The sequence below is a fragment of the Triticum dicoccoides genome, chromosome 3B, assembly GCF_002162155.2.
Source record: "Triticum dicoccoides isolate Atlit2015 ecotype Zavitan chromosome 3B, WEW_v2.0, whole genome shotgun sequence".
NCBI classification, from domain to species: Eukaryota; Viridiplantae; Streptophyta; class Magnoliopsida; order Poales; family Poaceae; genus Triticum; species Triticum dicoccoides.
The window spans coordinates 703,611,788-703,627,544 of NC_041385.1; the positions used below are offsets into that span (position 1 = coordinate 703,611,788).

Here is a 15,757-nt window from a genome sequence, read left to right on the forward strand (position 1 = left end):
TAAGCATAATATCCGGCCTAGATGCACATAGGTACAATAAAGAGCCAATCATAGAGCCGTATACCTTTTGATCGAAGTCTTTACCATTTTCATCAGTGCATAGATGGCCATTTGTGGGCATTGGAATTTTGACTCCTTTGCAATCTTGCATGCCGAATTTCCTCAATACTTCTTTGAGGTATTTCTCCTGCGATATGAATATACCATTGCGCTGTTGACTAATTTGAAGCCCTAAAAAGAATTTCAATTCTCCCATCATAGACATTTGATATTCTTCACCCATCATATAGGCAAATTCATCACTATAATGTTGGTCAGTACAGCCAAAGATAATATCATCAACATATATTTGGCACACAAACAGTTCACCATCATAAGATTTAGTGAAAATAGTTGGGTTGAGTGAACCGGGTTTGAAGCCATTCTTCATGAAGAATTCCTTCAAAGTGTCATACCACGTCCGAGGGGCTTGCTTGAGGCCATACAGGGCATTGTTGAGTCTGAAGACTTTGTCGGGATTCTTTGGATCTTCAAAACCTGGAGGCTGAGCAACATATACTTCTTCCTCAATCTTACCATTGAGGAATGCACTTTTCACATCCATTTGTTGTAAGATAATATCATGATGATTAGCGTAAGCAAGTAATATGCGAATAGACTCAAGTCTAGCAACAAGTGCAAAAGTTTCATCAAAATCAATTCCTTCAACCTGTGTGTAGCCTTGAGCTACAAGTCGTGCCTTATTCCTCACCACAAGGCCATTTTCATCTTGCTTGTTGCGGTAGATCCACTTTGTGCCAATGACGTTGTGCTTGCGAGGATCTGGACGGTTGACCAGTTCCCATACATTGTTGAAATCAAACTAATGTAATTCTTCTTGCATAGCCTGAATCCACTCAGGCTCCAGAAATGCTTCATCTACCTTAGTGGGCTCTACGATAGAGATAAAAGCAAAGTGCCCACAAAAGTTAGATAAATGTGAAGATTTTGAGCGAGTGAGAGGACCTGGTGCTTCAATGTCATCAATGATCTTCTCAATTTGCACTTCATTGGCGATGCATGGATGAGTGGGTTGTCTTCGAGGAATTTGATTAGCATTCCCTTCAGGAGCATTTTCTTCAGCACCATTTTCTTTAGGTCCGCCCGCTCGGTAATCATCACGATCAGGAATGAATTCTTCAGCAGATTCTTCGATAGGAATGACATCCTCAGTAGCCTTGAACTTGATTAAATCTTCAGGTGCTAGTTCATCTATCACAGAAGGTAGGTGCTCTCTTTGCGAGCCATTAGTTTCATCGAACCGCACATCTACAGTTTCAACAACTTTGTGAAGAACGATGTTGAAGACTCTGTAGGTGTGCGAGTCCTTTCCATAACCAAGCATAAAACCTTCATGTGCTTTCGGTGAAAATTTAGATGTGTGATGAGGATCTCTAATCCAACATTTAGCACCGAAGAGTTTAAAATAACTCACATTTGGCTTTTTGTCAGTGAGGAGTTCATAAGCAGTTTTCTTGAAGAATTTGTGAAGATATACCCTGTTGATGACGTGGCACACAGTATCAATTGCCTCAATCCAGAAACGACGAGGCGTCTTGTATTCATCAAGCATAGTGCGAGCCATTTCAGCGAGGGTTCTGTTCTTGCGCTCCACGACGCCATTCTGCTGAGGAGTATAAGGAGCAGATAACTCATGACTAATACCAAGTTCATCAAGATAGCCGTCAAGACCGGAATTCTTGAACTCGGTCCCATTGTCAGTTCTAATGTGCATGATCTTCACACAAAAGTTGGTTGAGGCCCTCGAGGAAAATCATTTGAAGACTTCCTACACTTCATGTTTGTAAGTGACAATGTGTACCCATGTGTAACGAGAATAGTCATCAACAATAACAAAACATATAGAGATGCATCATTTGAAACAGCAGAATAATGATTAGGACCAAAGAGATCCATGTGAAGTAATTCAAATGGACGAGTGGTAGTCATGACAGTCTTCATTGGATGCTTGGCCTTTGTCATCTTTCCAGCTTCACAAGCTCCGCATAAGTGATCCTTGAGGAATTTGACATTCTCAATGCTAATGACGCGCTTCTTCTTCGCAAGCGTATGCAGATTCCTCATGCCAGCATGACCAAGTCGTCGATGCCATAGCCAGTTGTGAAGCTTTTGCAAGTAAGCACACGGCTGGTTGAGGTCCTATAGAGAAATCAACAATATACAGATCTCCTCACCTAAAGCCTTCAAAGACTTTGGAATGGTCAGCTTCCATGATCACAACACAACGATATCTTCCAAAGACAACAACCATATCAAGATCACAAAGCATTGAGACAGACATATGGTTGTATCCTAAGGACTCGACAAGCATGACTTTGTCCATGTGTCGATCCTTTGAGATCGCAACCTTACCTAGACCCAATACCTGGCTTTTGCCTTTGTCAGCGAAGATGATATGCTTCAGATGTGACGGTGATAAAGGAGCGTCCATCAATAGATTCTTTTCACCCGTCATGTGATTTGTACATCCACTATCGAGGACCCACTCATTTGCTTTGGGCTGATCATCCTGCAGATGAATTAGTGCAACTTACGAACTCATATACTTCATTAGTGAAGAATATGACATCAATATCATCAGTTCAATTTCATCAAGCAATAGCACAGATAAAACAGTATGAGGATGTGAGAAATGAAAATTCATTTCTTCATGATTAGCCTGCGTCCTTTCAGGCATACTCAGGTCTCTAGCAATTTCTTCCGTCGTTTTGAGCACGACTGGAGACCTGACCCTGCATAAGAGATTAGTTCTTTTTCTTCACCACCCACATCTGAAGGGGTGGCAAAGAGTTCATCACTCTGCGAGCACCATATGAGAAAGGTGGCATAGAAGATAGTCCACTTCGTTTCACATAAGAGGGGTTAGGGTAAGCATATGAATAAGTAGAGAAATTGTTCGAGGACTTATGAACATAATTATTTGAAGAATAATGCGCATATTCATAGACCTTAGCTCTACCATGCGAAACAGAAGGGTTAACACAATGATGATCATATGAGGACTTTGATCCATTTGAGGAATTTGATCCATATGAAGAATTAGGTCCATATGAAGAATTTGATCTGGGGTTCATGTTCTTCACAGGTGGTGTCATGAGGACATTCACCTGAAGACTTTCAAGATAACTTTTGGGAACCCAGATTTTCCTCATAGGAGAACCGTTCCTGGAGTTTGTACCAATATATCTAGCAAATACTTCACCATTCTGATTGTTGAACAGTTTATAGTTGGAGTCAAATGACTCATCAGAAAAATGAAGAGATTCACATGTAAAGCCAGATAAGTTGGATGGATCAACTGGAGGTCCCTTTGCAGCAACCCATGAGGTTTTTGGGGTACTGCTCAGGCTTCCAATATGTTCCATCAGCATTGAGTTTCCTCTCAAAGGCAATACCCTCTTTCCTAGGGTTTCTGTTGAGGATCTGCTTTTTGAGCACATCACAAAGAATTTGATGCCCTTTAAGGCTTTTGTACATGCATGTTGTGTACAATTCCTTCAGCCCTGCATCATCAGTGGTACTAGCATTGTCCTCAGATGAGGAATTAGTGATAGCAGAGACAAGTGAAGAATTTGTAACATTTGAAGCATTTGAACATTCAGGTGAAGAATTAGCAGATTCACGTTCAATGCACTTAAGACATGGAGGAACAAATTCTTCCTGGTTAGCACTGATTTGTTGAGCAACTAATGAATCGCGCTCCTTCTGAAGATCTTCATAACACACTCTTAGCTTCTCAAGATCTTGCTTTATTTGAAGAAGTTCAAGAGAAAGTTTCTCGTGATCAGATAAGAGAGCGTTATGATGACCTTGGAGGACGTCAAACTTGGAATGGAGACCCTGAAGACTTTCAGCCAATGCTTTTGACTGATCCATTTCTTCACCCAACATATCATCGCTCTTATTTAGCATGTATTGAACTTTTTCCAAAGCTCTTTGTTGTTTAGTGGCAAGGGAAGCAAGTTTAACATAGCTAGGTCCAAATTCATCGCCAGATTCATCATCACTAGACTCGGATATGTAGCATTCGGTTACCTTAGCACCGTTCACCATAAGGCAGGGGGTGGACGATGATGATTCTGGTTCGAATGTCATCTCATTGAGAGATTCCTTGTAATCCTCAAACCAAGGATCATGACGAGTTTGATGTCCTTCATAGACCTCAGAGAGACGGTCCCAGATTAGCTTCACGTGATTGAGATGCATGACGTTCCTGAACTGATTTCGGGACAGACTTGAGCAGATGACATCCTTCGCTGTGAGGTTAAGTAATGTGTACTTGCAAATGTCATCAGCCTCAGCCATCTTACATAGATCAGTAAGCCTGATCTCGGTGACGGTCCACAGTTCGCTGTCCATAGACATGACTCGCTTCTTCATCATGGCCTTCCACCGAGGATACTCATGATCGTCAAAGATGGGGCAGGAAACGTTCCTCGATCCTGCAGTCGACATAACTAGAACTCCAGGTGGTTAAACCAAAATCACACAGAACAAGGGAGTACCTTGCTCTGATACCAATTGAAAGTGCGTTATATCGACTAGAGGGGGGTGAATAGGCGATTTTTATGAATTCTTCACTGAGGAATTTGCTGACGAGGAAATTCCTAAATGAAGAACTACTTGCAGCGGAATAAATACTCAGAAAGGAACATGACAGAACACATGCATAGTCATCATGATGAAATGAAGACAAGCACAGAGTACAGAAAGCGTAAACACAGGATAACACAAGGAAGAAGACGATCAGACTGAAGAAATAGAACTGAGGAAATTGAGAAAGTCTTCAGTTAAAGTCTTCAAACAGATATGAACAGGCACACGGCAACATACATGAGGAATTTAAAGAGTTGAGGAAATAGAACCAGTAAGCTCGATGAAGACAATGATTTGGTAGACCAGTTCCAACTGTTGTCTCAGTTGTACATCTGGTTGGAGCGGCTGAGTATTTAAACTCGAGTACACACAGTCCCGGACACACAATCCTCACCATATTCTCCTTGAGCTAAGGTCACAGACCTCGCCCAATCACTCGTGGTAAGTCTTCAGGTGACTTCCGAACCTTCACAAACTCGGTCACTCGGCGATCCACAATTCCTCTTGGATGCTCTAGACCTTGACGCCTAACCATCTGGAAGAAGCACAATCTTCAAAGGAAACAAGCGTCCGATCCATGCAGGATCAATCTCTTCAGTGATGCTCAATCACTTGGGGTTTTGTAGGTTTGGGTTTGGGATTTTTCTCACTTGATGATTTTCGCTCAAAGTCCTCGGAGGATGGGTTGCTCTCAAATGACAAGTGTCAGTTTCACTCGGAGCAGCCAACCAGCTAGTGGTTGTAGGGGGCGGCTATTTATAGCCTAGTGAGCAGCCCGGCATGATAAGACATAAATGCCCTTGTCTGATATGACCGTTAGGTGGGTAGATATTTTGGGACAGCTGGCGCGTAGCACAGCAACGGTCGGAATGTTTGAGGTTCGAATTCCTCAGGGCTATCATGTTCCTCACTTGGTAGGCAATCCGCACTGGCGAATTCCTAACTCTTCAGTCAGAACAAATTCCTCAGAGACCAGAAGAACTTCGTCTCTGTCACTGAAGAATATGGCTGAACTGTGTGAAATTTCTAATCGCTTCACTCGAAGGGATTGGTAGGTGTAGTATTTTGAGTTGAGCATCACATGAAAATTTTTCCTTAGTATTTCCTCGACCCCCTTTAATAGTACGGTGTTTCCTATGACTCAAGAAAGAGAAAATGAAACTATGAAAACAAAAGTCTTGGCGCTACATGTTCCTCGAATGAATACCAAGTCTTCAAGGTCACACCAATTTCTTTACTTTCAAAGTCTTCAGAAAGTTTTTCAGAAATCCAAAGTCTTCAGCCAAAGAACTTCATTTTTAGGGGCCGACTTTCTCTGTAAATATCAAACTCCTCATAGACTTATAGACCTGTGTACACTCACAAACGCATCAGTCTCTTAACCTATAAGTCTTCAATAGACGAAAATCACTAAGGGGCACTAGATGCACTTACAGCCACGGGGAGCCCGGGAGGCGGCGACGCACCGCCGACTGCCAGAAGATGAAGCAGCACTAGACCGTGCACACAATGGCGGTGAAGGTGACCTAGAAGATTAGTAAGAACAAGGACTTGACGAGGGAGCCCATGATGTGGGACCTCCGCACTTGGTCGATGGAAGGCGGCGAGGAAAGAACGAGATCGACGTCGAGGAGTGGCGGATCGTCTTCCCTGACGACGGCACTGGCCCGGACCCATCTCTTACCGAGGGTGGCCTGGCGAGGAAGGATTGGCTTGACCTCCACTTCGCACGTTGAATTTGAGTAGTTTTTAGTGTAGTTTTGTTTAGATTTAAATTTATGTTTAATATTCGGTTGTGAAGACTATGTATGTTGAACTTATGTTTAACTGTATGCAAATTTTGTTGAAACTAGATTGAATTTACACAAATTTACGTTTTACTCCGCTAAGTTTAAGGGATTGGCTAGAACCGACCAAAATTAGTGGAGTTTAAATACTCCACTAAGGTTTTCTCGGTTGGATACTCCGCTATTTTTTAGGGATTGATAGGAAATTCCTTTACATGCATGTGACTAGAGAAGCCTCACTCGCATTTACTACATTCACATGTTTGAGTTCTCTTCGCTTAGTTTACATCTCATCACCAGCGTCACTCATACGCTCATACCATTTGCATTTCGGCCGGTAATGGCACGAAGACGACGCACCGGCACACCGGGCACGTCGAGTGCTCATGCAGCCACTGGTCGATGCACTGCTGGTGGAACATGTGTAGGCACGCCGGCATCCGCTTCACCGCGTCCCCCTTCTCCACCTCCCCGAGGCAGATCGTGCACTCTCACCCACCGCCGTCCTCCGGCTGCTCGTACGCCGGGATGCCATACGCCGTCACCACCCGTGTGCCACCATGCACCGGTGGCTCCCGGGCCGGCGCGGGCATGTGACTCGGTGCCTGGTCCAGAAACTGCGGCAGAGCGCTGCCGCCGCTGCCTATGTTTCGGCGGGCGCACGCGCTCCGGCATGGCAGGCAGAGAAGCCAACCCGCGCCACGGAGTGCCCCGGTGGCGGAGGCCAAGCACCAACGCAACGCCGACCGCTGGAAGAAGGCGCGACAGGAGACCGTGTACAAGCCGGCCGTGAGGCTGATCGAGAAGAGGAGGTAGACGGAGGTCGCGATGGAGCCCTTGCTGTGGGGCTCCCGCGCCAGCTGAACGAACGCGCCGACCATCATGACCATGGCGCCGATGCAGACTGTGTTGGTGATGGCCTGCGGGAGGCAATCCCAGGCCATGGCCTCTCGTGTCTTGATTTGACCGTAGAACTAGCTAGCTATAGCTAAATAGGCCAACACCTGTAAACTGGCTCAGTTTCTCAGAAATTTCGAAGTGTTTTGCGAGCTTAATTGCCTCGTCAAAGTCTTCATCGCACAAGAGTTCCAGTGCGACAGACAACGAAGCAAGCAATGAGCCATTGAGCCAACCATAGGAGGAACCGAGGACGTACGAGACAACTAACTGAGCGGTTGTTGTATAGTACGGTTAAATGTGTAATACTCTCTTCGTTCCAAAATTCTTGTCTTAAATTTATCTAGATACGGATGTATCTAACACTAAAACGTGAATAGATACATCCATATGTAGATAAATCTAAGACAAGTTAGATACATCCGTATGTTCCCAAATCTAAGACAAAAATTTGGGATGGAGGAAGTATCTACAAATATACGGAGTATTACATATCTACTCCTTCCGTCCCAAAATTCTTGTCTTAATACATCTGTATCTAGACAAATTTACGGCAAAAAATTTGGGACGAAGGAAGTACATATCTTAATATAGTCGGCACATTTCTACGGCGACCGTATACATTTAGAACGGTGCAGAGGCTAGCTGTTTTGCATGCAACGTTGGGGCCTTAAGTTACCTCCTTGATTTTTATTTCCATACAGAATCTCATTGAAATCACCGGAAACAATTCACGGTTGGCCAACCTCCGTCTGTAGAGGGAGTGAAGATAATCCTAAGCCAAGTGCTTCCGGTCAATCCTAGATGCCATCCCCACTTGCACATCCATGAAACAAAAAGGTTTCAGGTTTTTCCCATGTTACATTGCCCTTTGGATTTGGGTCGTTGCGACATCCAAAGGACAATGTGCAGTTACATGCTTCTGACCAGAGAAGCCTCACTCGCAGGTCGCAACGTACCACCAGTAATTACTAACACTGATGTAGTACATTCACGTCTTTGAGTTCTCTGCGCTCAGTTCTATTATCTCTCATCACCAGCGTCACCCATACGTACGTCATACCATTTGGGCCGGCAACGGCATGAAGAAGTTGCACCGGCAGACCGGGCACGTCGAGTGCTCGTGCAGCCACGAGTCGACGCACTGCTGGTGAAATGTAAGGGATAGGATACAGAGGAAGCAATTGCACTCGATCTATTCTCACTAGTTCGATCTCAGGTTCGATTACAGTGTTTGGGATACAGGAAGAGCAAGGGGAATAGGGTTAGGGTTGCCGCCGCCGGTGCCTTGATCCTCTGGATGGATCACTCACTGATGGAGCTGCCTTAAGTAGTGGTTGGTGTTGGGCTTCACTGCACCCAGGCCGGTCCAGTAACGCGCGGGTTGGGCCTTCTCTGCCTAACGGGCCTGGCGGGCGAGCTTGGCGAGCCCTGGAGCTGTGGGTCCATCTTGTCAGCTTGCCCGTGGGTAGCAGGGGCGCTGACATCCCCTCCCCCTTGAGAGGAGGCTTGTCCCCAAGCCTCAGCTGCCGGGAAGCGGTCTTGTAAGGCTTCTCTGTCTTCCCAGTTGTCGGGTGTGCTTGCTCGATTTGACCACCGAATGAGAACCTGCTCAATCATCGATCCATTCTTCTTGCGCCAGCGTTTCCCGAGTACCGCGACAGGGACTGCAGGAATGTCAGAATGAACTGGGAGTTCTGGGGATGAGATCATACCCGGAACGAGGCAGCGACGCAGTTGGGACACATGAAAAACTGGGTGCACTTGGGATTGTTCCGGAAGATCCAATTTGTACGCCACTTCATTGATCTTGCTGATGATCTTGAACGGGCCGTAGTATTTGAATGACAGCTTGTGATTGGCACGCCGTGCCACTGAGGTTTGAACATAAGGCTGTAACTTCAGGTAAACGGAATCACCAACCTCGAATGCCCGCAGTGATCTATGCTTGTCCGCTTGAGCTTTCATGTGTTGCTGAGCACGATGAAGGTGTTGCTGAAGCAGATCCTGAATCACGGCGCGCTCGTCGAGCCATGTTTGCAAGGCTGGCACTGTGCACTCGGTGTTACCTGTTATGCCCCAGTGACGTGGTTCGTGCCCAAACATGGCCTTGAATGGAGACATGCCGATGCTTGAGTGGTGGGACGAGTTGTACCAAAATTGGGCAAGTGGAATCCAGTGGCTCCAACGCCGTGGGCAGGCATGCACAAAACACCAAAGGTAAGTCTCAACACATTGGTTGACGCGCTCGGTTTGCCCGTCCGTCTGGGGATGGTTGGCCGTGCTCATACGCAACTCAGTGCCAGCGTACTTGAACAACTCGCGCCAAAACATGCTGGTGAACACCGGGTCTCTGTCTGAAATGATGGCCCCCGGGAGTCCATGGATGTTGTAGATGTTGTTCATATAGAGCAGAGCCACCTTCGATGCAGTATAAGGATGGGCGAGCGGCAGAAAATGGGCAAATTTTGTGCGCTTGTCGACCAGCACCCATAAGCAGTTGAATTTACCAGATTGGGGGAGCCCATCGACGAAATCCATGGTTATCATATCCCACGGATGTTGAGGAATTGGCAGAGGTTCCAAAAGGCCGGGGGACGCTGCTCGGTCTGGTTTAGCTTGTTGGCAGGTGGGGCAGCAGCGCACATACTGGAGTATCTGAATCTTCATCTTTGGCCATGCGAATAGTCGGCGAATGCGCTAGAAGGTGGCAGGGAACCCCGAGTGGCCTCCCATCGGGCTGTCATGGAATGCAGAAATTATCTTCAGCTGGATTGCTGTAGAGCCGCCTAGCCAGATGCATCCGCGGAAGCGCAAGATGCCGTTCTGAAGGGAGAAACGCCCCTTAGGGTCCTCTCTGATGGCCAGCTGCTCGAGCAATTTCTGTGCTTGTGGGTTGCAGTTATAACTGGACAACACATCATCGAGCCAGCTGGGCTGGCAAGAAGTGACAGTGAACAGCGTTGCAGTCGGTTTGGAGCGGGAAAGGGCATCAGCTGCTGTGTTTTCGGTGCCTTTCTTGTATCTGATGGTGTAGCGTAGACCCAACAGTTTGGTGAATGCTCGTTGTTGCCAAGGCGTTGTCAATCGCTGCTCTTCCAGGTGAATCAGACTTTTCTGGTCCGTATGGATAACGAACTCGCTATGCTGCAGGTAGGGACGCCATTGCTCTACTGCTACTACGATTGCCAGGTACTCTTTCTCGTAAGTAGAGAGTCCCTGGTACCTTGGGCTCAAACTTTTGCTCATGAACGCAATAGGATGGCCGTCTTGCTGAAGTACTGCCCCGATGCCCTTGTCACACGCGTCTGTTTTAATCACAAAGGTTTTGTTGAAATTCGGCAGTGCTAGAACTGGAGCAGAGGTGAGTTGTTGTTTCAGCAGGGCAAATGCTTGTGCAGTGTTGTCAGTCCACACAAATGGGGCCCCTTTCTTCAGCAAGTTGAAAAGTGGCCTGGCGATGACGCCGAATCCGCGAACGAATCGGCGGTAGTAACCTGCCAATCCCAAGAAACGGCGGACCTCTCTCGCGTCTTGCGGGGTAGGCCATGATTGGACTGCCTGAACCTTACTGGGCTCTGTAGCAACTCCTTTGTCGCTGATCACGTGGCCCAGGTATGACAGCTACTGTTGGCCAAACTCGCACTTGCTGATCTTCACTTTCCATTGATCTCGGCAAAGGAGTTGAAGGACTTGGCGCAGGTGATTGAGATGATCTTGCCATGTTTTGCTGAAGACCAGTATGTCGTCGAAGAACAGAAGCACACAGTCTCATAGTAAGGGATGGAATGTGTCTGTCATTGCGCCCAAGAAGGTTGATGGTCCACCCGCCAATCCAAACGACAACACTTTGAACTCATAATGCCCTGTGTGGGTTTGAAATGCTGTTTTGAATTCCTCCCCTTCTGCTAGCCGTATCTGATGATAACCAGACCGCAGGTCGAGCTTAGTGAACCATGCTACGCCGTGCAGTTCATCCAACAATTCTTTAATGATCGGGACAGGAAACTTGCTGACGCATGTCATGGCATTGAGATGCCTATAGTCAATGCAGAGACGCCATGTTCCATCTTTCTTTTTAACCAGAATAGCGGGCGAGGCGAAACTGCTACTGCTGTGTTGAATGATCCCGGACTGCAGCAGCTCTTCCACCTGAGGTTCAATCTCTGACTTGTGATCAGGTTTGTGCCGGTGCGGTCGAATATTGACAGGATGAGCGCCGGGCATGAGTGGGATCTTATGATCACACGCACGGCGCGATGGCAAGCCTGTTGGTTCCCCGAACATGTCTTGAAATTCATCTAACAGTTGCTGCAGTTCTGGCGCTGGTGGTGGCTTGCTCTGTTGCTCATTAGTGACTGGGTATAAGAGGGCAATGTGCAGCAGCGAACCTTGCCGGTACAAGTTCTGCAACTGTAAGCTGGTGATTAAGTGGCACGTTGAGGAGTTGGCTTCGTGGCCGAACAGGCGAGCTGGACCCAGAGGTGTAGGAATCTGAATAACTTTGCTCTTCCAATCGACTGTCATGGGGCTGTGCTGCTCTAGCCAGTCCATGTCAAGTATGGCGTCGTAGGTTCCGAGAGGAAGGATCTTCATGTCAGTGGTGAAATCCTGCCCTTGTGACGACCATTGACAGCCAGGTATGCTTGCTGAACATGTGAGCTCGCCTCCGTCAGCGACGCGGACGCGACACTGTTGTTGAAGAGGAATCACTCCAGTGAGCTGGTCAGCCAGCCGTTGATCGATGAATGACGTTAAGCTGCCGCTGTACACCAACATGAGGACCTCGCGCCCTTGGATGGATGCGAGCAGTTGGAACGCCTTGGTGGAGACGCTGCCATCCAGCGCAGCCCGAGAGATGGCCATGACAGAGTCAGTTGGTGGCTCAATGGCGGTGGGGTCGATCGCTGCGTCGATGCCGAAGAGTTCGAGCATCTCTTCGACCACATGTAATTGCACGGTTGTAGGGCAAACGTGCTCTTGGCCCCAGCGCTCCCTGCATTTGAAGCATAGGCCGCGGGCGCGCCTGAAGTCGCGGAGGGCCTTGATCTTGGTGTTGTCAGCGCGCGCGGCTTCTGTACCACGATGGTCTGTTGCCGTCGTCGTGGTCACAGGGGCCCCTGGCCGTGTTGTAGGTGGTGGTGGAGGCAGGGGCAATGGCATCCCTGCGCGCGAGGACACGTCTGGCGCTCGATAGGTGCTGTGCGCCATTCCATCGGCCACCTCCTCCTGGAGCAGAGCCAGCACGCATGCTGTGTCCAAGTCTGGAGGTCTCTGCACCAGCACCACCGCTCGGATGTCCTTCCGCAGCCCCTCGACAAAGCGGGTGAGAAAATAAAACGGATGGATCGTGTCAGAATAAGAACTGAGGTGATTGATAATTGACTAGAATTGCTCAATATACTCTGCCACCGTGGTTGTCTGTCACACAGTGTAAAACTGGCGAATCAACGTTTGGTGGCGGTCGCGGCCGAAGCGCGTACAGAGAAGTGCAGTAAAGGATTCCCAGTCGAATTCTGCAAGTCGTTTCTGGATGGACTGCAACCAGATCGACGCTGAACTAGAGAAGTTCAGTGCAGCCATGGGAACCCAGAATGATGGCAGAATAGCAAACATTCTAAAATACTGCTCGCATAAAGTTTTCCACAGTTTAGGATTGTCTCCGGTAAATTGTGGAACTGAATGGACGGATGCGCCTGGCCCAAGCCGCTGAGTAACTGGCTAGCATGCGCAAACGGGGACAGGAGAGATGGTGAGTGTAGATCGTCGTACTGACCGTTTGCCCGGGGCGGTAGCGGCGTCTGGAAGCACGCCGCTGGGGGCCCCCGTGGGATGGTGTAGACGCCGCGGCCATCGGGCTCTTGTGGAGCTTGCGCCGCGCCAGACGCGGTTCCCGCGTGGGTGCCGGCCGTCGCAGGCGAGGGATTGTTCAACGTGGGCGCCTGTGCCATCACGCCCTCCACGCGTGGCGGAGGGGGCGTGAGCTGGAGAGCCGCCACCGAGTCGCTCAGATCGGTGACGCGCCGCTCGAGATCGGGGCGCCACGCCACGAGATCGTCGACCTTTGCGTTGGATGCGTTGATCGTTGCGGTGTGCTCCTTCAGAGTGGCGTCGAGCCGCTCCAAGAAGGATTGAACGGCTGGATCCATGGCGACGAGGTGTGCGCGGGCTTGGGTCAACGATCTGGTCTCGATGAACTGCGCCAGATCGCCGCGGAAGGGTAGTGGAAGTGGTCTCTGATACCAGATGTAAGGGATAGGATACAGAGGAAGCAATTGCACTCGATCTATTCTCACTAGTTCGATCTCAGGTTCGATTACAGTGTTTGGGATACAGGAAGAGCAAGGGGAATAGGGTTAGGGTTGTCGCCGCCGGTGCCTTGATCCTCTGGATGGATCACTCACTGATGGAGCTGCCTTAAGTAGTGGTTGGTGTTGGGCTTCACTGCACCCAGGCCGGTCCAGTAACGCGCGGGTTGGGCCTTCTCTCCCTAACGGGCCTGGCGGGCGAGCTTGGCGAGCCCTGGAGCTGTGGGTCCATCTTGTCAGCTTGCCCGTGGGTAGCAGGGGCGCTGACATGAAACATGTGCAGGCACGCCGGCATCCGCTTCACCACGTCCCCCTTCTCCACCTCCCCGAGGCAAATCGTGCACTCTGACCGGCAACCACCCTCCGGCTGCTCGTACGCCGGGATGTCATACGCCATCACCGCTCGCGCGCCGCCATGCACCGGCGGCTCCCGGGCCAGCACGGGCATGTGACTCGGTGTCTGGTCCAGAAACTGCGGCAGAGCGCCGCCGCCGCCCACGCTTCGGCGCCGTAGCCCGGCGTGCGTGCACCGACACGGCAGGCAGAGAAGTCGGCCCGCGCCACGGACTGCCCCGGGGATGGAGGCCAGGCACCCACTAAGCGCCGACAGCTGGAAGAGGTCGCCGCAGATGGCCGTGTAGACGCCGGCCGTGACGCTGACCCAGCAGAGGAGGAAGACGGAGGCCGTGACCATGGAGCCCTTGCTGTGGGGCTTCCGCGCCAGGTTGACGAACACGTACACGATCATGGCCGTGCCGCCGATGCAGACGGCGTTGGCGATGGCCAGCAAGCACGCGCGGAAGAAGCAGTCTATGGCCGTGGACTCTCGTGTCTTGATTTGACCGTGGAACTGGCTAGCTAGCTGCAAGAGTTCCAATGCGTTCAGAGGAAGCAAGCAACGAGCTCACCATAGGAGGAATCGAGGAAGAGACGACTAAGCAAGCGGTTGTTGTTGTCGTTGTTGTATTTTTTTTTCGAAAAGAGGATTTATCCCAGCCTCTGCATCAGAAAGATGCATACGGCTCACATTATTAAAAAGATAAAATAGTAACAAAGTTGCCAAGTACCGAGGTGCTAAAATAAAGAAAAAGCTCATAAGAGCAAAAAACCCAAAGCCACAACCGTCTGGCAAACACAATAGGAGCACTATATGCCTATCCTATTACATGACCACCATCCAAACCGGTTGAAAATAGCCCGCGCTACCATCTCCCATCGGGTAGACACAGTAGCCAAACGCTCCCTGGCATCCGTCGGAGTGAGTAGCGACCACATACGGATGAACGTCGTGGCCCTGAAGATAACCTGCAAAAAGTGAATGTTTGTTGATCTGTTAAAGACTAAATCATTTCTGCATTTCCATACTGCCCAAAATAAAGCACAGACGCCAACACGAATGTGTCTTGCAGTATCGGAATCAACCCCATCAAGCCACGTTCCAAATAACATGTTGATAGAGGTGGGCTGATTAATATTAAACGCAATATGAATCGATCGCCACAGAATCTTAGCCAACGGACACTCGAGAAAGAGGTGTTTGATGTTTTCGTTATGATCTCAAAAGCTGCACCTAGAAGAGCCCACCCAGTTGCGTTTAGCCAGGTTATCCTTAGTCAAAATGACTTGTTTATGCATAAACCACATAAACACTTTGATTCTTAAGGGGACCTTTACTTTCCAAACGTGAATGGAGGAAGGAACAACGCTAGAGTTAATGACATCCAGGTACATAGATTTAACCGAGAACACACCGTTCTTAGTAAGTTTCCAATACAGCTTATCTGGTTGCTGGGACAGCCGGACCTCCATTAAACGTCTAACAAGATGGAGCCAGGCCTCCCAACGATTTCCAACTAGCGTCCTCCGAAAACTAATATTGAAGGGAGTGGATTGTAAAACAGTTGCCACGTAGGCATCTCTACGTCGCACAATGTTGTACAAAGTAGGATATTGTAGTGCAAGGGCCGTCTCCCCAAGCCACGTATCCTCCCAAAACCTCATAGAAGCACCATTCCCGACAATAAATTTTGACTCGCTGAAAAAGAGTTGCTTTACTCTCATCAAACCCTTTCAAAAAGGTGAGTCGGAAGGCCTGGCATTTACCCGGGC

At 48.8% G+C, this 15,757-nt stretch overlaps 1 pseudogene; it reads right to left on the reverse strand.

Moving 5' to 3' along the window:
* Positions 1–6,757: 6,757 nt before the first annotated feature.
* Positions 6,758–7,387, reverse strand: LOC119279833 (annotated as a pseudogene).
* Between the last annotated feature and the right edge of the window lie 8,370 nt (positions 7,388–15,757).